The following is a 23,582-nucleotide window of genomic DNA, read 5'->3' as shown; positions in this document are numbered from 1 at the left end:
CTGGGAGGCTCAACCTACTGAGTATGTATCCCCAGGATATTTTAAATTTATGGTAGTTTCTTCCACACAATCTTGAATGCTGTCAGGGAAAAAAAAGGCAGAATCACTGCTTAACAGATGACATAGCATCTCCTCTGTTGCTTTCTGTAACTCTAGGAGGTACAGAACATAAACCCCAAATTACTATTAAAATCATGGGAAATAAACTAAAAGATGAAAGCAAGACAGGTCTGAGCAGCTGCCTCAAACCTGTTCATTAGGAAGGCACTAGCAGTGGGAGGGCCACAGAAGGCCTGCAGTTTCATTTCACTTCAAGGAGATTTTTGTCTAGCTGCTTTTTAAACTCTCTTTTTAAAGCTGTGCACCCATCATCCTTTCCTACCACCCCACTGGAGCAGAAAAGACTCAACTCAACTCCTGAGCCTCCTGGCATGTCAACCCAGCCCCCACATTAAATAAAATTAGCAAGTGGGAGTGCAAAACTAACTTCAGGGACTACTTGCTTCCTCCCTCCCGGAGTTCAGCTGGGGTATCTGGAACAGTACAAAGTGGCAGAGCCTGAAAAGCCACCTGGGATCAAAACATCATCTCACAAATCCACAGAAAGGGAAAGCATAGCCAAGACTGCTCAACAAAGGAGCCAGCACTGACTCAGATGTCCATCTGTGGAGCATGAGAGGTTGTTCTGGGAAGGAGTCACATGCTCCACTCTCCTCTCTTGGCACCAGCTGTCAGTCACTCCATGGGCCAAGAGGCTGCTATGCCTTCCCTAAATCTCTAGGCCTAACCTGGTCCTTGACCCACAGATAGTGAAATTTTGATGTGTTTTCTATCCTTATGCTCTTGCACCCTGCAAGCTGGAGAATAAAGTAAACTCCAGGGTCTCATTCCTTTGTATATTTGTGTCCTTGCCTTAAGACAACTCTTTAACACTGTACCTACTTATCTGGCTCCAACCTGAGCACAACATAGTCTCCACCACATCTATCTTCACAATGCTCTCACAAAGGAAGAAGAGAAGAGGGCAGTGGAAGCCCAAAGACACTAAACCCACATGTGACTTAAAACAGCACTTACATATAAGCCCAAGTCTTTCACTGTAACCAAAATGTGCACTCAGCAGTGCCCATCTTCACTTTGGAGCACTGGCTCCTGGCAGCTCTACCCTGTCAGCACAACAAGGTGATCCTCGGGCACACAGAAAGCTCAATATAGACCAGGGCATATCAGAGTTGAGCAGAAAAAGTACTCTGGACACACTATTTTCTCTACCAGAAATGCAAGCATATTGGTGTGTAGCCACTTAGCTCCCACTGATACGGAAACTAAGGATTTTGTCCATGTTTTCCCAGGAAGCTTGTGGCACAGCAAGCATCAAATCAATACCAACTTTTGCTTGTCTTTGTGCAGGCTTTAACAAGCTTGCATTAACCTCTAAGGATATCAAAAACTTGACAACTATATCCTGAATTGGCACAACCTTAAAGAACAAGTTAAATTACCTAAACCACTCAAGAAATTCTAAAATTATTCTTATATTCAGACCTATAGTTGTGACTGCCAATGTGAAATAAAATTCTTATGGAAATTTATACAGTAGCAAGGGTAAAGACTGTAATCGCAGCAGCAGCTTCTGTTACCAGGGTTACAAAATCTAGAAGGAAAACAAAAAACCTGCTGACACTGATTTACAGAGATATATGTAAACATTGATGTAGACAAGAGATTTATATTTTATATTCTGTGAATTTTAGTGGTCTAACATTTAAGACTGCTACTACTGAAGCCGAACCAAAACAATGTGAGGAAAGTTAATGAACAGCCACACCAAATGGCATAGATGTGATTTCTTACCTGAAGTGTGTTCTGTTTGTCCATCCGTCATTACTGCTGTCCCAGGGCAATTCTCCAGCAACCACATAAAAAGATCTGGTAAACTCCTGAGTGTTTAAAAATAAATCGCACATTACACAATGCAAAAGTCATCAAATCCATTGCAAATAGAACAATAATACTTTAGAATTCAGTGTGACACTCAATTTGTAAGGATTTTTTTAGTTCAAATTATTTTGACTTTCTTTATGCATTCAAAGTTATGGTACATTCTGCTGAGGCAGAATCAGAACCACAAATAACACAATTACTAGCAAGACTAGTTAGAGATGGAAAAATCAACACAACATGTAAAAATAGAAGAATCAAAAGAGAAACAGGAATCCACAGTCAGTTTGATGACTTGGCACCTATGCTCCATCTACTTATTCATTGTTGATATTAATTCACAGTAGTTCTAGAGGAGTTTTTCAGTTCTCACAGAAAAAGATATAACATTTCCAAATTATGGTTGCATTTTATAGAAAGAATGACTTAGGTTAAATGTGAAATATACCTTTCTTTGATATTTTTCCTTTCTTTTCAGTTGGAAAGCTCTATGTTTAAGTGTCCAGGTACAAAGAATACTTTAAAATTCTGGGCACAGCTATGTGTAGTGCTGCATACTCACATTAGAGCCACAACATGAGTATATTAAAAAGCTCTGCAACTTACATTAGTTAAATGGTATCTCTTCAAAGTCTTCTTTTTATAAATCAAATACTGAATAGGAAAAAATGTGCACTGCTAGTGTTACATGCATCTGCTTGGTTAAGAGAGTAACGATGCAGCCAGGAAATTAACCTTTCAGAGTTCACATACTGCAGTTACCTCCCAGAAATGTCATGCTCAAAACACGCTTTCTAGGGTACAGCAAAAGTCCTTCTTCATAAGAACACACAGATGGGTCTGCTCTTACAAAGGACAGCATATCTTATTGTGAACTACATCTATAGCACACATCTCCTCCCTGTTGCACATTATAAAACTACCTTCATCAGATCTGAGGAACACAATGCAATCTCCATGTAGGTCCCACTCAATTTCCAGCAATCTGCTGCATGTGGAAGAACATTCTCATTTCTGCTGCTTCAATGCAGTTGCTGCTCATGGACAGTCCAGCTGCCTGCTCCAGTACGTGAGGCCTAGCAAAGCATCACTCAGAACGGGGCTACAGCTGTGTACTTCATTTACAAAGAGACAAAGCTTACAAAATCCACAGGTTGATACCCATCTCATCATCTACAAAACATGAAATGTTTTATCTAATATTAGCTTTTCCATTTTATGTCTTTTCACATCTGTCTAGAAGCCTACAGAACTTCACCCCTGGTTACACAGCAGAAGCTTTAGTGTATCTCTGTGTTAAGAAATAACTTAAAAATACAGCACGATCAGGTAATATCCTTAGTTCATTAGTGTCTCCTCTCACATTTGTTCTGTTTACAAATTAAATCAATAAATCAATCAGCTAGATGTAAGTTAGCCTTATCCTGAACGCATCTCATAAACATGGTGTACATTCAAGCTATTATGTAGCAGCAGGAGACCTACATTACAGTTCCCTATTCATGTTTAAATCCTGCTAGTGTGACTTCAGCAATGAGCCAGTGAAGACCTAACATATATAGAGACATCTTACAGTTGTACCATTACCAATGGCTTTGATCTATAATTTTCATCTTATAACTCTAAAGTCCTGAAAATCCAGCCAAAACATCAGCCAACTTTTCCCACAAAACATGCTGTTAAAACTCAAGTCTCTTCCACCAGAATCTGCAATTCCTGCAAGGAGACCTAACATCACTGAAGAATGCAGGAAAAACAGAAACATCTCTAAAGCACCAGCTGCTTACCTGAACATAAGCCATTAAAAAAAAGGATAAAATTAGTTGATAGAAGAGCATATCTAATTTATTTCACTGGAATTCTTAACTTTAGAAGACAATCACCACTTGTGACTAATTAAAGCCATATTAAGTCTTAAACAAGAGACCATCAAAAACATTTGGCTCTAAGAGTGCTGGAGCAAGGGTATAATTAGGAACAAAATTCATGTGGAATTCTATTGAGACTGGGGCTCCTAGGCCATCCCTATGGACTGTTGGTAGTCTACAGTTTCAGGAGGTGCTCAACAAATAAACATGAAGAGAGAAAAAAAATCAAAAATACATTCCTGAGTGTGCAAGCGAGAAAACTGGAGAGAAATAAAAAGAGTAGGTCACCAGTCAAAGCTGAATGTGACTCTCATCTGGTCACAAATGGAAAATGTTGTTGAAACAAAGCATAATGTTATGCATACATTTTTCTTTTCTCTGAAAAAATAAAAAAAGTATTAGCTTACCTACTGATGAAAGACAGATTGATGAATACTTTTACAAGTTATATTTCTATGAAAATATATACTAGGTGCATAAACATGTCTCATAGGAACAAAATCTTTTAAGCAAAAATAAGGAACACAAAAGCACAAGACAGAACCCAAAATGCTTTCCAGCTCTTGGTGCTAATTGTGGGCCCAAGAAGAACCCCAGCCCATTTTGGGGGAGACCAGCCCTCATGCCATGGCTTCAACATCAGGAGCTCCCAGCAGGTAACCTAGATGGGCACTGTGGCATTTTTTAGACAGGGACTCATGATGGTCACCAACCTACCAACCCGGACTTGTTCACCACCTCCAAAGCCCAAGTGAAGCAAAAGACAAAGCTAATACAAAGATTTAACCTTTAAAATTAGACAACTTTCATCTGCTTGATTTCTTAAGCCAATCAGGGCAGTCACATTAGTCAGTTTTAATAACCTGACTTCCTTCCCAAGGAAATGGATAAAAGTATTGCTTTGTCTACTCAGACAATAGTGCTGCCTGAGGCTGGAAGTCCTAAAATGCTGGGGAGAGAGTAAAGATCACTAGGATCAAAATCCTTCCACCCTCTCCTTGCATCTCCATCAGAGACAGGAGAGCTCTGAAGGATCAGACCATTGCCCTGAGCAGTGGCTTGGCCCTTTACACCACTTGCTTGAGTGGAAAGCAGCTGTACCACAGTCATCAACAGCCAACCGAGATATTAATGAGTGAGGAAGCCCCTGCCAGCAACCCCTCTGCACTCCCCCATTCCTGAGATGAGACAATGAGGAGGTGAGACAATGAGGCTTATATAGGCAGCTGAAGAGAGTTGCTCACCCTAGAAATCCTCCTTTTCCACCAGGAATCATTAACAGCTGTTTGTGCTAGCTGTGGAAATCAGTCATGCCCTTCTGGAGAAATCAGATGTATCCTGTGAGTATTGGTGGCTGCCAGACTCAGTCCACACTGAGTCTGGCACACAGTCATCACTGTCCACATGATGCTCCTTCTTCCTTCACACCAAGCAAAGTTTTGGGGCAGAAGATTGTGTGAAATGCATCAGAAAACATTGTTTCCTTCATAAATACCATCAGTGCTTCTCCAAACAACTAGACTAGGAATTATTTTACAAGAAAAAGACCATTTGTAGGCCAGGAACTAAGGCACTACCATGAACTAGGTCAATCCCATCATTTGTTGCTGTTCAAAAGTACAATAACAGCAGGAAGAAAGGGTCAGGGTGGAATAATCATTTGTTAACAATTTTAATAGTAAAGCTTTATTGGTTTTCCCTATGGATTCTCATAGTTATTATAGTGAAATTAAGTGTTTTTCCTCCAAGTGAACTCTTGTTAATCCTTTTATTTAGGTTCAGAGCTACAGTACATGACCCTGCAAGAACACTCATCTACAGTCACAGCTGGAGCTGCAGACTCACTGGCTTGAAGGAATTAATTTCTTTGCAAGGCGGAAGCAATGGAAAAACCAAAGGCTTATCTACAGGAAAATCTGATTTCACCACCTTGTACAGAGAACAGGACAGACCAAAAATCTATAATCAGACACCTCATCAAACAGAAGATGAGAAAAAACTCTGGCATGTTACAGGGATACAGTCTGGGGGGGAGGAATATTCTGATGGCTTGTCATATCACATAACAATTGAAAAAACCCTGAATTTTATAACCAGATTACATTTTACTCCAATGACCTGCCACAAAGAGGTCATTCAGACTTCATAGTCTTAACCCCAGATACCCAGACTTTCTATTATCTCATACCTTTGACAGTAACTTATTCATTTGCAAGACTTATCTGAAGCCAGTTATAACACTACCAAGTGAAAAGCCTGCTCTTTGCTTCACCTTGGCGGTCAACTTCTCAGTCCATTTTCTCCTATGTAAGTAAATAACAATAAAAGTGTGAAGAATGCTGGAAAGGCAAACTGTTTGACTGGGAATAATGGAAAAGATTGTCACCAAAAAAATATTACAAAGCAGAACCTTGGCTATCAGGTCACCAAGTGTAGCTATGGAAATATGTCATGAGCAGGCAGAACTTAAAACATGAGTGACAACCTGCACTTGGAATCAAAATCTGGATTTTCTGCTTTTGATGGTATTCAAGAAAGTACTACAAAAGCAGTTTTTAATAGTTTAACTTTATCAGTAAAAAAAAAGGAAAAGGCAATTCATAAAGGAGTGTTCAGATTCAACATTCCTTACAAGAAGCCTTAGATAAGCATTCACCAGATGCATCACACTCCTGTTCTATAGAGAATGAAGTGAGACATTATTAACTTGATCGTGCATGAGTACAGTCAGCACCTTTCTAATTATATGAAAATTTGACCCATTCAACTGATCAGAAGTATTTGTATATCCACAAGCATGCACAACAATTTATTTTTGAGCATATTGCATTGAAATATTTACTTATGCTTTCTGAAGCTGAGCATCCCTAACACTTTTGAGACCTCAATATCCTGAATTTTTCAAATCATTGCTTTTCTAATCAAGGAATAAAGAGACATAAAAGCTTCATTTAATGAAAATAATTTAGAAGCAGATTTATTTTGGAGGAAAATCTAAGCCCTGAAAACCCAGAGTATTTTTAATTCTTGCCCATATTTTAATTTAAGTATTGAACTTGTTTACATTTACAATAGATTTCCAGCATATCCTCTCTGAGAAAATATTACAGTCACACTGAAATGCTTAAAAGACTCTGAAACAGCATGAACAGGTCCTTACTGGAATTGCTAAAGTAGAACTGCCAATTAAAAGAAAAAAAGCCAATTAAATTTCAATCAATTTGATTTAGATATAGGATTTTTATCAGTATGAAGTGAAAATATATTTAATTAAATCACACCAGTGGTGGAGCATTCTCGTTACACATTTATTTTATCCTACTAGTGCATTTAACATAGCTGCCCTCAATAGTGTGTTCTCAAAGAGACACTACTTAGACGATTCAGGTCAGACCTCACTGATTGAAATTATCACATTGACATAGGGCATCCACTAAGGAATCCACATACAGGAAAGAGCAAGAGCTGTGCAGACTTTGGAGGTTTCCCTGCTGCTCTCTTCTTGAATAAGGAGGACGATATTTCAGCAGTAAAGGCCAAAGGGAACACCAGTGCTGGAGGGTGGGCTGGAGCTGCCAAAATTACGCAGAGCCTTCCTCCCACTGTGCAAAGAGGTTCCTTTCTAAGCACTGCTTGCTAAACAGCTCATTCCTTAAGAGATAGCTATCAAGATAAATTGGTATTGCACTAACATTGCTATGCACGTTGCAATCATCAGCTGACAAAGAATGATGCAGTAATACTGCTCTGCTGTTTTTCCTCTTCTGATGTTTCTTAATAGCACTGATTCCCCCAAAGGAAGAAAATCCCTGAGCAGGAGCCATCAGGTTACACAGATTAGAGTGGCCTGTGAAGATGAGCTGTGCCAACAGCACTCACAGGCTAATAAGGACGTGAGCAATGGAGCCAGAGCTTGACACAGAAATGTTAAGGATGTCCAGCACTAACCTGGCTGATCTAGTGACAGCACATTGCCAAACAGTCAGAAAACTCAATTGTTGTTTCTTTCCTAAGTACTAAAATAGCAAGCAGCCTTCAAGGTAAAAGCTGACTTTATTCACTTACAAAAGTCATCATGAGCTATAATGGCACCACCTCCCCCTCCTTTTTAATTTTGTTCTTTTCATTATCATTATCCCAGGTGGCTTCCAGGAAGTCCCTTGCAAACTAGTCACTATTATGAAGATGGCCTATTTTAATCACAGTCTCCTGACAAGAACAGCTAATTATCTAACTTTTCTGTCTGAACTACCAGATGGCTTTAGTGCTATACTTAACTTTTAGTTTTCAGTAACTAGTGATACTTGCACATTAGAAAATGTCAGGGATTACATGGAACAGACATAATACCAGTACCAACACCAGTAATTCAGACACAGACAGGATAGAAACTTATGCATCTACTGCATTCTTCCACTAAAATAATAAAGTTACTTGAGATGGCAAGCATCTGTCACATTTTCTTTTCTTGTGGGAATTCCCAAAGGTGAGCCAGTAAGTTTTTGTTGTTACTGCATTGTTTGCTTTTTTTTTTGTCTTTAAACAACACTAGCATCCATTCCAAGGAAAGCAAGGGGGAGCTCCCATGTTGTTCCCACCATATCCCTCTTACACTTTCCCAGTTGTGCTCCTCCTGAGATCCCACTTTTGGCTTCACCTGCTTGCCTGAGACAGCAGGAAGCATGCCCATGTTGCATGCCATGGCCCAGCACACCTCGAGACTGAGTATCCAGAAAACACCTAAGCACAGTGTCCCGTGGGACTACACACTCGAGTTCAGGGAGCAGGGATTGCAGGACTGTCATCACTGACAGTGCAATTAGCAGCACAGCTTCCATGTGCTTGCCAAAATGTGTACCAAAGTAGGCAGATTTGGGGTGGTTCCAAAAACTGGAGTTCAGGCAGAGTTTGAGAGCATCCCTGTCCATGTTATGGTGCAGGGCAGACATAAAACAGGGAGGCAATCTGGCCTGAGTGCATTGGGGCAGTATTTACCCCTGGTGTGCACAAGGAAAATACAGCTGACTCTGACTAAAGACAGTGAGGTCGGCCAACAACAAGACAAGGCCAGAGATCAGCCAAATGAAGGAGTTTTGTACATAGGACACTGTCGCAGGAGAGCAAAACCCACTGGAAATTAACCATAGACAACAAAACCCTTATGAGTCATGCTCATAAAAATACAGGCAATTTCCTTTTATATTCTTCTCACTATACTAAAAATTTAGAGCTTGTAATCTATGCTGCCAAAAATTTTCTTTTCCAAAATACAGCAGCAATGAAAACACTGGTCTTTTTCCTATTGGTTACAATTAGTGTGAGTACCTGTAGCCACTCAGTGATGTTGCAACATTCACTACAAAATAATTGAAGAACCCAGACTTGAGAAAATTCCTATGACTCTGACAACACACGAAAGTTTTAATTTCTTTAAAAAAAAAAGAGTAGAAATGGAGCCTGGTGCCTGGTTACAAAAACAAATGAAAAAGCATTGATAGGTAAGAAAACACTGTATTCAAGTGTCTAAAAAGGCACTACAAGAAATAGTAACTAAAATTTCAAAGAGTATTTTTTATTTTTTTGTGTCTGTGTATCTTTAGACAGTCACTCACTTTTAACCAGATGCTCTGAAAGGTTTAAGATGTATTGCTAGAACAAAGAAAATACTTTCCCATATAGAAAACAAGTTTTTAGTCATATTAGATCTAAGAAAATATATACTTAATTATGTTGATAAAGTTCAGAAGGGAGAATCACTCATTTTTTTTTTAAAGATAGCAATCAATTATTTTTGTGAATAACTAGAAACAGCAACATGACCATATTACCAAAGTCTATGATATAGCAAACACAATCAGACAAGTGCCCCTGGGTACCATCACAGCAACACTAGGATGACTAAGCGTAAATAACAATCAGAATTTTCTCAGGTTCACAGCAGCAACTCTGAGGCAGGACAGCAGGAAAGGAAAGGATGCCTGAACTCATGCCACACCAGTGACAAAACTGATTTTTGCTGGTGTAATGGTTGTTACAGCTTCCCTTTGTAAGGCTGCTCATCTCCGAATTCATCGTGGCAAGGATGTTCATTAAATTAATGGAATGCCTCTAGACCAATGAACTTGGGACAGTTCTCACATTTGGGCCTGGATTCCAAAATGAGTTTGATCTTCTCAGCCTTAAGTGGAAATTATGTCAAGTTTCATTTTTCTGCCACTAGAGCCCAACTGAAGTCAGTTCTTGGAATAAGTACTCCAACAGAAACCCAAAACAGAAGATCCTTCACCCTTTTAATATTTGCTTGAAGGTATTTATGAGAGATTTATACAAGCAAACCTTCCCAAATTGAAAAATAATTTACATCTGTAGAATCCATAACATTAATCTTGTAACAATCACACTATCTATTTTTAGAGTTTTTAGAGCTAATTTAAGAGTCAGTGCTGAGCATAAGAGGTCTTGGGAAACTGACTTGTAACGACAATCTCTAGTTATATTTCACAGAGCCCTAGATCTTCCTGAAATGGAAAACAAGGGTAACTATTGCCAAGAAAATTAAGTTTGCTTGATTTTTCCCATGTAGTGCTGTTCCAACCTGATGATTCTGTGCTCAACGTTCAGTTAACCACAGAATCACAGAATCAGCTAGTGCCACATCCAGCCTTAAACACCTTCAGGGACAGTGGTTCCACCACCTTCCTTGGCAGCCCATTCCAATGTCCAACCACCCTTTCTGTGAAGAAATTCTCCCTAATGTCCAACTTGAGCCTTCCCTGGCACAGCTTTACACTGTGTCCTCTTGCCCTGTCCCTTGTTACTTGGGAGAAGAGACCGATCCCCACTTAGCTGCACCCTCCTTTCAGGCAGTTGTAGAGATTGAAAAGGTCCCCTCTGAGCCTCCTTTTCTCCAGGCTCAACACCCCCAGCTCCCTCAGCTGCTCCTCATCAGACTGGTGCTCCACACCTTTTACCAGCAGTACACTGGTAAAGTTCTGTCCTCTTCTTTGGGCACAGTCTAGCATCTCAATGTCCTTCCTAAACTGGAGAGCCCAGAACTGGACACAGCACTCAAGGTTTGGCCTCACCAGTGCCAAGAACAGGGGAAGAATGACCACCCTGCTCCTGTTGGCCACACCATTCCTGATCCAGGCCAGGATGTCACTTCTTGGCCACCAGGGCACACTGCTGGCTCATGTCAATCAGCACCCCAGTACCTTTCTGCCTGGCTGCTGTCCAGCCACTCTGCCCCCAGCCAGTAGTGCTGCAGGGGGTTGTTGTGGCCAAAGTGCAGGACCAGTTTGGGTTCTGAGCAGTTTGTGACACTGCAGTGTCTGCTGCCGCTCCTCGGTCTCAATTTGATTAAATCAGTGGGGGAGTGACTTCAAGTTATGATTTTAAATGAACATGACCTGGATTGGTTAGTTTCTGTCACATAGTAATTTGTCCAAGCAGCAGCAGCATGGGAGAGATGTCATCTGCCTGCCCTGTCATGGCTGCCCAGGCAGCCTTGGCCAAATCAGTTTTAGGCTGCATCCCATTACTGAGCTCAGCTGCACATCATCTCCTCACATAGAGGAATCCCTAGCTGTGTCCTGTCCTTGTGTTGGGATAAGATTCCTCTCTTTTCCCTACATTTTGGTTCACACAGACCCAGAGGGAATTCAAAAATAACCATAACATCTCTACAGAATGCCCCCAATGACACAGTGAAACATTACTTGGGTGTTCTGTAACTTCAGTTCCCCACTAAAACAAAGAGGTACCTCACCACAGAAGTGATATAAAGTTTAACCTATCAATGGACATAAATAACCTAATCAGTAATGCCTACATAAGCAAATATTGACAAAATTTCAAAGGAGCACCTCAAGTACACTGAATTCTCCCTAGTCATTCCTCTGTGGGATTACTGCTCTATGGCGATTTTCTTTCAAAGCCCTGACTATCTCACAGCATCCTCTCATGCATATGCATACTGCCAGTGTCCATTACAATCTGAATCGCTTCCTGTCTGCAGCTTCATTAAGTGGAAGCCTCCTAAAAAAAAGTAAGGGGGTGAAAGTGTGGAAACCTCTTGGGGAAAAAATATTTACAGCTAGAAAACGCAAGGACTAAACTTTTTTCTTGACCAAGAGTACTAGATATTTAAAACATAGATAATACCTCTGAGAGAACATATAACCAACTGCATGCTAATACTGAGCATTTCCTTCCCTTCTTCATGAAAAGAGTCAGTTGAATAGGACAAGAAATAATTTCTTTCTTTTAGTTTCATCCATCCTTGCAACGTATCTGTGCACTGTCATTTAAGCATTAAGAGTCTGACATGGTATATAAAGAGCTGTGTTCCTGGAGACATTCATAATATCATGTTAGAACTCTGATTAACAGCCATATCCTAACATCACCTAATAAAATTACTAACATGGGTGATACAAAACAATATCAGAAGGCCTCCAGATACAGATCAGCTCAGGCAAGCCACATGAGTGAGTTATCTTTAGTACTGGAAGGAACTGGTGAGGTAATTCCTTCAGTAACTTATCAAAGAAAAAAAAAAGCATACAGCTTTAAATCCTAACTCACACTTTATCCCACATAGCAGCAGGAGGGTTTTACTAATTGCAATCTGCAGAACATATGGACTGGAATACATCCCATCATCCAGCACCTCAAAACTATAGGCATTAAGTCGCTAAGCTTTAGCACACTGTTTACAATTTGCCTTATGAATATGTCACTGCGTTTTACATTACTAATGCATACATGTAAAGAAAAGAAAGCAGTTTTATTAGCTGCAACTAACACAAACATCAAAGACTTATAGTGCAGAGAAAGCCATTACTACACTGCCTTTCCACTGAGACTAAGCAAGGACAGTGGCTTTACGACTCCCTTTTTACACAAAACAGATTCAGAATCTTTTTTTCCCTGCCTTCACATTTCCTGACTGCATCCTTGTGTAAGGAAGCCTGTTAGCCTTTGAAGCCTCCACCCAAAACAAACATGAATCTTTATAACTTCTGTAATCTGCTTTTTGGCCACCCAGTGAGAATCTAACAGGATCCCTTGTTTGAAGGCCACCACAGAATAATACTAGCAGGGGAAAAGAAAAAGATGAGATCCAAATATAATCATTACATAATATTTTCCCAATGAAATATAAAGCTGCTTTAATCTAAACAGTATGTTAAGATCTTTATTAATCAACTTCAAATGAGGGACTATATTCATCAATTTAGCAGAGTGAAACCAAAACAAGCAGAAAATAATTTTAATGTTTAGACAGGAATTCTAAAAATTACACATCTGTCAGGTAAATAGGCAGCATGGGCCTAAATTTTGAAACCTCTCTTAAACAGACATTCTCTGGAAACAGCAACCTGTGACTGACATGAGTCCTTCTAAGAATAATCAAGCTGTGTTACCAACAGCACATGCTACACAGGACTATGGTGTTGATACCCCAGAGCAAGCACCAAGGTGGGGCTGCCTCAAGTTTCTGGAATCCCAGCAACATGTTTTGGGAAGGCTCTCTCATCCCAACCACCATCTCTGGGGCAAATGGGAAAGAATTGCAAGTGTTGTTGCACATGTGACAATTCAGTGCCAGAGGAATGATTCCTTCTATCCTGAAAAAGGCTATGCCTCCCCACAACTTTGAACATCTTCACTCTAAGAATGGTATGAACTGAGCAGTACAGCTAAAAAGGTATTAGCTGTCCCCTTATCATGATCCAGTACTGTATTTGGCTCCTATTTGTTTCACACTGTCATGATTTACAACCTCACAACCCCTTTTCATCTCCCCTCCATTCACATTTCTGAGAGCATTTTAATTTCCAGTGTGCAAGGAAGTATTCATTCTGAAGGAGTCTGAAGTTACTTCTACATAGTATAAGATAATTCTAAAGAAAACCCAGATGTAATTCCAGTTTCATGTCTTTTTACTACTAAGTTATGCAACCCTAGGAAATCTTGTAAACACAAAAAATCATACTCTCAGGATTTTTCTGATCAAAAACAACCTGTAACTTTTAGATATTTCAAACTCTCCCATTCAGTCTGTCTTGCACTCATTTATTAGCATTTTTATTTATGAACTCACAACTGTATTTAAAAAAAATTTTAAAAAACACTCAGAAATTCACTGCTATGATATAATGTAACAGTTAATTATTCATTCCAATCATTAACTGTAAAAGCAGAGATATTGAAATAACCCTCATAGTGAAGCATTCTCATAAAACAAACAGGAAGAAGCACTGACCAAGACATATGGACACATATCTGTCTCATATTGTCTGCTTTGTTTTTCCTTCACATTCACATGAAAGTTGCAAAGCATGTTTCTGCCATTACTCTTAAGGAAAAATAAAAAAAATGAGTAGAAACACAGATCAATATGTGGAAGCTCTGTGGTCCACCTATAGCACTCCCTTCCAGCTCACAAACTGTCAACACAGGAAAGATTAAGAAAAATTTACTCTTAAAATGTTCTGAAACTTTTCAGAAAATTAAAGGATATGTCCTGAGGAAAAAACACCCTAGACTGAGGCCTCTCAAAAATATTCTCATTTTTCTACATCTTCAGATTTGACAGCATCTCTTCACAATATGAAATCCTTTGATCTCCACTCGCTTGCTGTGGCACCTGCATCCTAGGGCTGAACTGTCCTTGTCTGTGGTTTTAGAAAATCATACTCTAGGGATACACAAACAGAAGTGTCCATAAGGTCTCTTAAAGCACAGAAAAGCAAGGCTCTTGGAGAGGGGAGGACAAAGAGGCTGCTAGACACAGCACTTCTGCAGTGAAACAGAGCCATATGCACACCCAATATAGGTCACACCAAAAGCGAGAGAAGGTGGCGATGTGAAATGGCTCCGCAGAAACGAACGCTGCAGTCAAAGAACACATTTTGCAAATCAAGGCAATGAGTGCTTGATCCAACCCTGTTATTTCTTTAAAGTGTGAGAAGAGCTTTATGATACAATAAATATATCACAGGTCACATGTTATCTCGTGTAAGAAGGTTCTGGGTGTTAAATGAGCCAAAGGTAGGAAATTGCCTAAAGGTGCACGTGCTGCAATGCCCTGACTCAAGCAGCCAGCAATGGCAGGGCCCAGACTCCTGGAATCCACTGACAGCAGGCAAGAATGCATCTGCAGATTAAACCTGGGACCATTCAAACCTACAAGCTCAAAATACCATCAAGAGGAAGTTTGCTGTGGCGTGCATTTAGGTTTGCAAAAAGGCAAATTGATTCAATAGCTTATATCTTCAGCTACCTTCACTCAGTGCTACAGATCATCTGACAGGACTTATTCACATGTTTAGCAATAATATTCAAAGAATTGTGAGAAAAATAAATATAAGTCTTATCAACATCTTAAGCATAAGCATATCTTGAACTGTATTTCACGATGTTCAGGATTTTTCTTGACAAATAATTAATTTTTTAAGCAGGTAACATACAGTAAGTACCACATTGTGTGAAGAAACACAGTACTGGGGAAACCCTACTGTCATCCTTTTTCCCCTACAATGTCTGTCACTGCCATTCTGGAACCAGGCATTTCTCTCCCTTTAAGTCAGTGCTGCTCACAGCTCCCTGCTTAGCATATGGAAAGAGGAAAACTTTCCTAAAGGAAACATCTTGAATATATGTTAACTGCTGAGAATTTAGGGAATATATACTACAGAATCACCAGTTTTATTAAAGCCTGAAAATGCAGGATGTGCATACAGCAAGAAGAGGATAAACTTGTCGATTTCTCACTGTATTTCCATTTTCAAATTCTATGCAAAGAATGAGGGATTCAGCATGACCCACTTTGTTGCTGCCTCATCTTCCCTCCATCACAAGAACAGTTCAAGTGAAAATAATCCCTTCTCACTCACTACATATTCTCTGTAAAGCAATACATCAGCTGAACAACCTACATCATCCCAATGAAGATACTGAATGGTTATCTCTCAAACTGAATCTTTTTTCCTGCTAGACTTATATGGTGCTAGATACAAGCTGCACAGAAAATTCCAATATATATATATACACACACACAGAGTCCCCATGAATAAGAAAGGTCTTCAGTGAGATTCTGGCTATGTACAAGCATTCCTTCCTTTGCCAGTAACCAGAATGTAAAATAACTCTCCTCCCATGAAAATTTCCTTTTATTGGGATATTTGTTTCAAATTCATCTAAAAAAACTAAATCAACTGACAAATCTGAAATAGCTAAACTGACATTTACAACTGCAATCTGGCTATGATCAAACATTTGTTATTTTTATTTGCAGAAGATCAAAATGACTTTCAGAGTAAAGCACTTTTTCAAAGGCCCTTGGTGCAAATTCAATTTATGAAAACTCATCACTGACAACATTAATATATTCCTTTCTGTGAAATCCAGTTCTGCATTCCCCACAGAAAGTACATTAACCTCTTAAATAAGCAACCCATATAGGCTTGCTTCCAGCTGCTTATAAGCAGATGAGACTGAAAATACTTCAGACCTGGAGGCTGGAACCAGCTGCTGTCTTTTAAAGGAGCATTTGTTTCATCCCAACATCCTTGTCGATAAGATAAAAATGAATGTTCTTGCAATTCAAAATCTCCTTTCCCAAGTCACAGAAAAAGAATTAACCTTTTATTTGCAAAAAAGCACTCTTCAATCCTAAGAGACTTGAATATTAATAAGAAAATTCATAAGATGCCAACAAAATTAATATGAATTGAATATGCAGCTCAAAAAAAAATTGTATGTCTTTGGTATTTCCACAAACCTTCTTCAAACAGAAATTGGTCAGAACTTGGCTTTTGGGTTACTCAATCTTGAGAATTTGAAAGAAATTAAAAAAAAAAAAAGAAAAAAAAAAAAAAAAAAAAAAAAAAAAAAAAAAAAAACACCACACCACCACACAATTGTCATACCTGAGATCCTGAGATTACAAGATTCATAAAATAGTAAACTTTTTCATGAGGTAAAACCATCCATCTTCTGTATGTCAAAGCATGGATTCCATACATAAAACATTCCATGCATTTTGACCACCAGAAATGTTAATTTCTACACCACAAGTCACCTAGCTATCAATCCTTGGAGGGTAGAAGTAAGTATTAATCGAACACCAACACATATAAAGCATCATTTATTCTAAAAACCATAAGGAAAGAAGTGGCAATAACTCCTCCAGAAAGAAGTACCAGAGATCGCTTCCCCCAGTGTTGATGTCCTTGGGAGTTCCTCCTCCCACTCACAGAGCAGCAGCAGGAATTAGCACTTGTTCACTTAGGAGAGGGATGGGGGTGCCGAGAGAGAGGGGAAAGTGGCGGGGGAAGCATTCCGAGTGGTTTTAGCTGCTTTTTTGCATGATTTGATCTCTGGCAAGAAGCCTGAGAGCAGCTGCCGTGGTGTGTCAGCTCCCTGCAGACGTGAAGTGAGCTGTGGGGTTGTGGTTTGGGAATCTTCAGACCAGATCACTGGGAACAGCCATTAGTAATGGAGCTACAAACCCCAGTCAGCGATGGCACACCGCTTTAAGCAAAAAACATCTTTTCTAATTACAGCTGTGTTTGCACTCCAGTTAAACACTGACATTTAATAAGTCTCACACAAGAGGGTCCTAAAGAAAAACACTCACTAAATACTTATTTTAAATAGTGTGACTCAGTCTTGGGTAGGTCTCATCACCTCCAACTGGAATTCCCCGCCGGGTCAGGGGCTGGTGATGGGAGCGGCAGAGCTCAGCGGGATGTCCCAGGGCAGCTCCAGCCTCTCCCTCCCGCAAGGGCTCCCCGTGAGAGCGGCTCGGGCTGGGCTGGCTCTGCGCTAGCTCATGCTCAAATCCACATGAAATCACCCCTGAAGAGCCTGCTGGGTACTGGGGGAGGAATTCCACCTCTCCCCCAGGCAGACCCCTCCGCCCTCTCTGCCCTCTCTGTATTCCTCACAGCACAGTGACATGCTGCAAGTATGAAACCTTCTAGATTAATAACGAGAACGGGGCAATGATCTCCCTGGACTGCATCCATTTCATGTGAACTGTGAGAACTTGGATTTGTTTCAGTGATGGAAAAGAATGAAATGCAAGGAGCAAGAGCAGGTTTTCCACACAGGCGTTCTACATCTCCAAGGAAAGCAAGGGGACAAAACTCACACAAAGACATTTCTGGTGCATGTTGTGGGCCAAATTTCTAAACTTTCAACTTTTTTGCATTTTCAGCTTTGTGCACTTAATACTATTCCTCTTACTGATTTTACACAGTACTTTTATTGTGCTCTTTCACTATGCTTAGGTAAATCTGCATGATTGGCACAGAGCAAACATCTTCACCAAGGAGAAGTGCAAACCTGCACTCAGGTTTGAATGAATACCCAGTGAAAAAAAATCAGACACTGGGGAAAAGTTACTAGGGTTTTTGGTTATGACTTTATTCACAAACCACTATGTCCCAGATGCAAGCCACATGCATCTTATTTCCAGTGGTGTCAGTGTATCAAGCTTAGCCCTAAAATTACTAGGTTAAAATAATATGGGATATTTACTTTCCTAAAAAATAATGCACTTGTTTAAAGCATGGGTATCTCACACACATGAGAAAGAGGGAGGTACTCACCAAGAAAGCACAAAAACTATTCCACAGGTCCTACCTCTATCACAATGTTTCTCTCCTCTTTTTCTCTGACACTTCAGCCTAGAAATTGCCAATGGTATTCATTACTCCTCAGGCAGGCTAACAGCTTTGAATGCAAAAGCCTGATGGAGACTGTTTGGAAGATCCCTTTAATGCACCAGAAGGCCACAGAACAAGTGCACAGAGGTCCTGGGTAACCTGTAGAGTCTTTTAATACTGAGCAACTCCAGGTCTGCTAAAACTAGTAAGGTCACTGGATGCATACAAACACTGTTTCACCAATGACAACTTTTACATGGAATGATTTTTTTTTTGCCCTGAAACTATACAATATGCTACTTCTTTTACCTTGTTTGATAAATGTGATAAATGTTGCCTAAAAAAAAAAAAGGTTGGGAGCTGTTTCCCCCTATTATTGAGGAGACTATTTTCATTTACAAGGAAAAAATGAGATAAATCTTTTCTAGCCACTGCTTTAATGAAACGCAAAGGCTGGACTGAAAAGCAAAGTTGACTGCCAAAAGTTGCTGCATATGTCAATTTAGTGAGAAGGATCAAATAGACAAAAGTGAATGCCATCTGGACTTTAGGATCTCAGAACGATAAGTTTTGAGAAACTAAGGAAATTATTGAGGCTGTCCTCAAACACTTCATTTCAAACACAGAAATACCTCACTTGGAAAAGGCAAATCTTATTTGCACTCCCATTCCCAGCAGGAAGGGAAAAATGGAAAGGAAAGATTGGAAGCTTGCCCGGATGAATAAACACGTCAAACAGGATATTGAGAGGAAGTCCAGACTCTATAAAGAATGAAAAGATTAATTAGGAAGAAGACAATGTCTCAGGGCTATGAAGTGTTGAAACTGTAAAAGAGGACAGAAGCTCAGCCAAAGGGAACTCAGCCCAGGCAACTCAAAATAAGTTTGCCACGCGTACGAGGACGACTTCTACAATTTCACTGTGGCTGCTCACTGATTTGGGAGTGCTGGCAGCCAGGCACAGGGACAGCACGACTGGGAGGGAGGGATCCCCTCCTCAGCTGCTCCTAGCCCAGAGTAATTTAGATTTACATCTACACAGCCTACCAACTCAATTAGAGCACTTACTCTAGATGCAGCTTTTCTCTTATCAGGTGAAGAGAAAGAGAAGTCCAGTGCAACTGGAGAGACTGAGACTCTCCAGAGACAGAAGTGAAGATAGAGCTGAGTGAAGCAGACAGAAGTGCTGTAAATGACACAAGACAGTTTTAGGAGCAAAGAGGAAAGGTGAAAGACAACCACTGCCTGGCCATTTCTGTCATCACACAAACAACAGAGGCTGAGGCTGTCGACCTGAAAGCCTGCAGAGGCTCAGTGTGGCGATTGCCAGAGTATTTCTGATGCTCGCGGTGGGCTCTGGCTACTCCTCTGAGCAAAACAATCTGCTGCATCTTCTCCCAAACACTTCCTGCCAAGCATGAGGCCACGGGGCCCAGGGAAAGTCTCTCTAGATAGATTTTTCCATAAACATAAGTTATAATGTCTCTTCTTCACAGTGTTCTATGAAACAAGGGAAATAAAGATGCACTAGTAGCCCCTTTGGAGCAATAGCTTTTTCTGCCTTTCTCTTCATCTTATTATAGTTGCAGTACTCACAGTATTTCTCCTCACACTTCACTCTCTTCACACCCAAAACATAATAGTTTGCTAGACAAAGCAGATTTAGAGCCATACTCATTTCATTCTCTACCTGTCCCCCCATCCATGTGCAAAAACACATTCCATGGAAAACTAAGCTCTCTAAATATGTGCATATGTATACTAGGGGGAGGGCTGATGGTGTTGGTGATGTGAATTATTGTTTGAAAAGTTCTTTGTTACTAACCAAACCATTTCTGTAATCCTTACCCAACAATAGATGACAGAGAACACAATACAAACCTGACTGCTTACTAGCAAAAGTTAAGATGGAATATCATTTTCAGCAAAAAAAGTGTACTTTTGCCAGTGCTAGTTTGGTCAGGTCATCAGGCACCAAAATAGAGAGATACATTTGCATATTCAATATGTATGGCAACTCAAACTTTCCAAGTATTAAAATGGAAACTGTAGCTGAACTTGAAGATATATGGAAGCAGGAGAAATACAATATCCTGATTGAAAGCAAGAATATATATCATTTCTTTAATGCATTTAAATGCTTTTATGTGAATACAAAACTGACATTAAACTCTGATGTTGCTCTGGGTGTCAGTCAACTTTCCAGGTTTGTGATTTCTCATTAAATCATATCTCATTCTATTAATTTCTTATCGGATTTGATATTTTCAGGTTTTTCTAGAATAATAACTTAACAATCAGCCAATCAAAAATACTTTGAAGGACAGTCATCTACAGAGCTTTGTTCCTTCAGGGCCTAGGAGCATACCTGCTATGACCAAGGTGTACCTATAAAAATTACTGCAAAGACACATCCATGCATCAACTGAACCAATGTGACTGGTGCTCCCAGAAACTCAGTGTCTCAGACACACTCCACTCCCTCCAGGCAGCAGGATTTGAAACAAGCCATGAATGTCGATAAATATCTGGTCTGCCTAAGGAAAAAAAAAAAGCAAATTCAAGGATATGACATCCACAAAGCTATACAATCCCAGCTGAAGTGGGCTCTCTGATACTGAAACCATCTTGCAGTAAGAGCAGCAAAGGAAAGGGAGAATAATTTCAAAATCTATCTCGAATGACACTTAGAAGTAGACAGTCAAAAAACCCAAAACCACACACACACACAAAAACAAACAAACCAACAAACAAAGCACATACACTTGTAAATAGCATAGTTTACAATAGCATCAGCTCCTGTGGAAATTCTGGTAAGCAGCCCCAGATGGAGCATGCTAATGCAATATCAAATGGCAGGAGCTGACAACTGTGTCAAGGCTTGTGAGGAAGCAAAATCAGCTCAGCCTCTTCACCAAGGAAGGGCTAGAAAGACACAGCAACAGGCCCTCTTGCCTTTGAAGCACTTCACAGGAAAATGTTCCAAGCAGTGCACCTGTAGATGGAAAACTTGTGGGGTGGGAAAAGAACATGCCAAACAACTCAGAAGAAACTTGTCATTTCTCTGCCTAAAAATCTCCTATGATCCAGCAGGTATCATGTTAACCAGATGAAGCTCAGCTACTTGGTTCAGATAAACTCTAGCCCTGCCAGGGGTGCAAGATAGATGAAGCAGCTGCAAACGCAGCTGTTCTTGTGCTAAGAAAAAACAAGGATAGGTGGCACAGAGCCACAAAGTGTCTCAGTGCTCTGTTAAGTACTGCAGGTAAATTGTAAAGATGGTTTTACCAGTTCTGGACCTTGCTACCTCAACAATTACTGACTTCCCTGAACAGTCAAAATTAAGATCAGGCAAAGTGATGAAGGTAAGAGAACTTGTGAAGAGATAAGAATAACCATAAACCTAGAATTTGCCATATGGGGCACCAGTTCCGAACTCTTCCTCTAGGCTTGGTGCAAGATAGCACATATTTGTCAGCATCTCAAAAAACTGCAAAGGTGATATTGATTTCTGTGTATTTCACTGGAAACTTGAGAGAAGGTTAATGATTCGTTTTAATTGTTTCCTTCTAAAATTTTGGTCCTGAACATCTGGAAGGAGTTATCTGTTTTCCTTTTACTTTCTCGTCCCCTTGTAAGTCTTCTAAAAACTATTGGTGTACATCTTATCTACCAAAATATTTAACAAAAAAATTAAATTTTGCAAAAAGCAGTCCTGTAGAAATATGAACAGAGGAACTAATATAGAAAATCTTCTTCAGGAGTTTTTCCAGGATTCCTTTGAGCTGGAGGAACACAACCCACATTTTTCTATGGTGAGGAGCAGCACCCTTCTGTAGACATGTTCTGCTCTCCTTGTAATATTACTTCATCAAAACCAAAAACCAGAAAAAAAGTTACTCTTGAAGTCTATGTATCAGCTCTGTACTAGTCCATTGGTAGTAGGATTTAGTCATGAAACCTGTATAAAATTCAGCAGAGAAGTAGATTAAAAATTTCCAAAGACTCAAGCCTATGCATTTAAATTATTGAACTAAAACTGAGATGATGATAAAGAGTCACATCTAAATAATCCTCAGATATTTCAGCTACTCTAGCAAATATTTGCTGTTTCTATAAATCTCCTCTGAGCACCTGTCAAGAGTACAGCCAGCAACATGGGGGAATAAATACATTCAGCAGGCACAGATTTCCAATAAATCCAGTGAATTTGGGAGCTCACTAATTCCCCTCTACAAGCAAGGAAAAAAAATCTACTAAAAACCTTAATCTCTCATGTGCTGATACAGCACTTCCCAACTCCAAATCACACTGAATTTTCCCCAGCTGTCAGCACTGAGCTCAGCAGGGGCATCAGCAGGAGAGCAAGGACAGGAGCAGGACTTAACAGAGCACAGCATTCACTATGCGGAGACCAGAGGTTAATGCTGAAAGACAACAAGTCATAGTGGGAGGAGGGAAAGGAGACAACGCATCAAATCAAAGCCACACATTTAAACTGGCTTGTTTTCCCCTCCTACCCATCCTTTAAACCTGCTTTTTTCCTGGGTTGCATCTTTCACCATGTGAAAAGGGGGGGGGGGGGGGGGGGTGTTTGTGTGTTTTTTTCAATATTTACTTATTTATTCTGCTGACATTTTACTCTCCTCAAAAACCTTGCTGTTGAAAGATAATATATTTCTTCAGCTGAGCACCAGTGTCAAAACTCACAGGGGACCTGAACTGCTGTTTTAAAGCAAGCCATATTCAAGAAAAATCATTAAAAGGAGACACAGATAAAGCCCTGTTGGTATTTACAACCATGTTGCATTAATGCTACTGTGTCTCCTGCACCTGTAAAGCCTGATACCATTTGTGTCTACAAGCCACTATACTGACACACAGCCTGAAAGCCTGACAAGGCTGATAAACCCTGGGAGGAAAAGAAAAAAACTGAGTAAGGAGTTCTTTGTGTAATAGATAAAAGAAAACCTGAAGGTTGCAACATTTTTTTACTTTTCCTTAATGCCAGAGAGGAAAAGGAGTATTTTCTTGGTTGAATTGGAAATGCTCATTTCTTCTCTTATTCTGATTTCTCTAAATCTTTATAGAA

At 39.9% G+C, this 23,582-nt stretch overlaps 1 long non-coding RNA gene across 3 annotated transcripts in view; it reads right to left on the bottom strand.

The window, feature by feature from the left end:
• LOC134553686 (uncharacterized) overlaps nt 1-23,582 on the bottom strand; it is a 257,762-nt gene that overhangs the window by 173,102 nt on the left and 61,078 nt on the right. For all 3 annotated transcript variants that reach the window (XR_010081137.1, XR_010081136.1, XR_010081138.1), the window contains exon 2: nt 1,855-1,940. This is a non-coding gene — a long non-coding RNA (uncharacterized LOC134553686). The remainder of the gene's footprint in view (nt 1-1,854; nt 1,941-23,582) is intronic.

This window comes from Prinia subflava, chromosome 1, assembly GCF_021018805.1.
Source record: "Prinia subflava isolate CZ2003 ecotype Zambia chromosome 1, Cam_Psub_1.2, whole genome shotgun sequence".
In the NCBI taxonomy this organism is placed as follows: Eukaryota; Metazoa; Chordata; class Aves; order Passeriformes; family Cisticolidae; genus Prinia; species Prinia subflava.
This window is presented reverse-complemented; position numbering and strand designations above follow the sequence as displayed.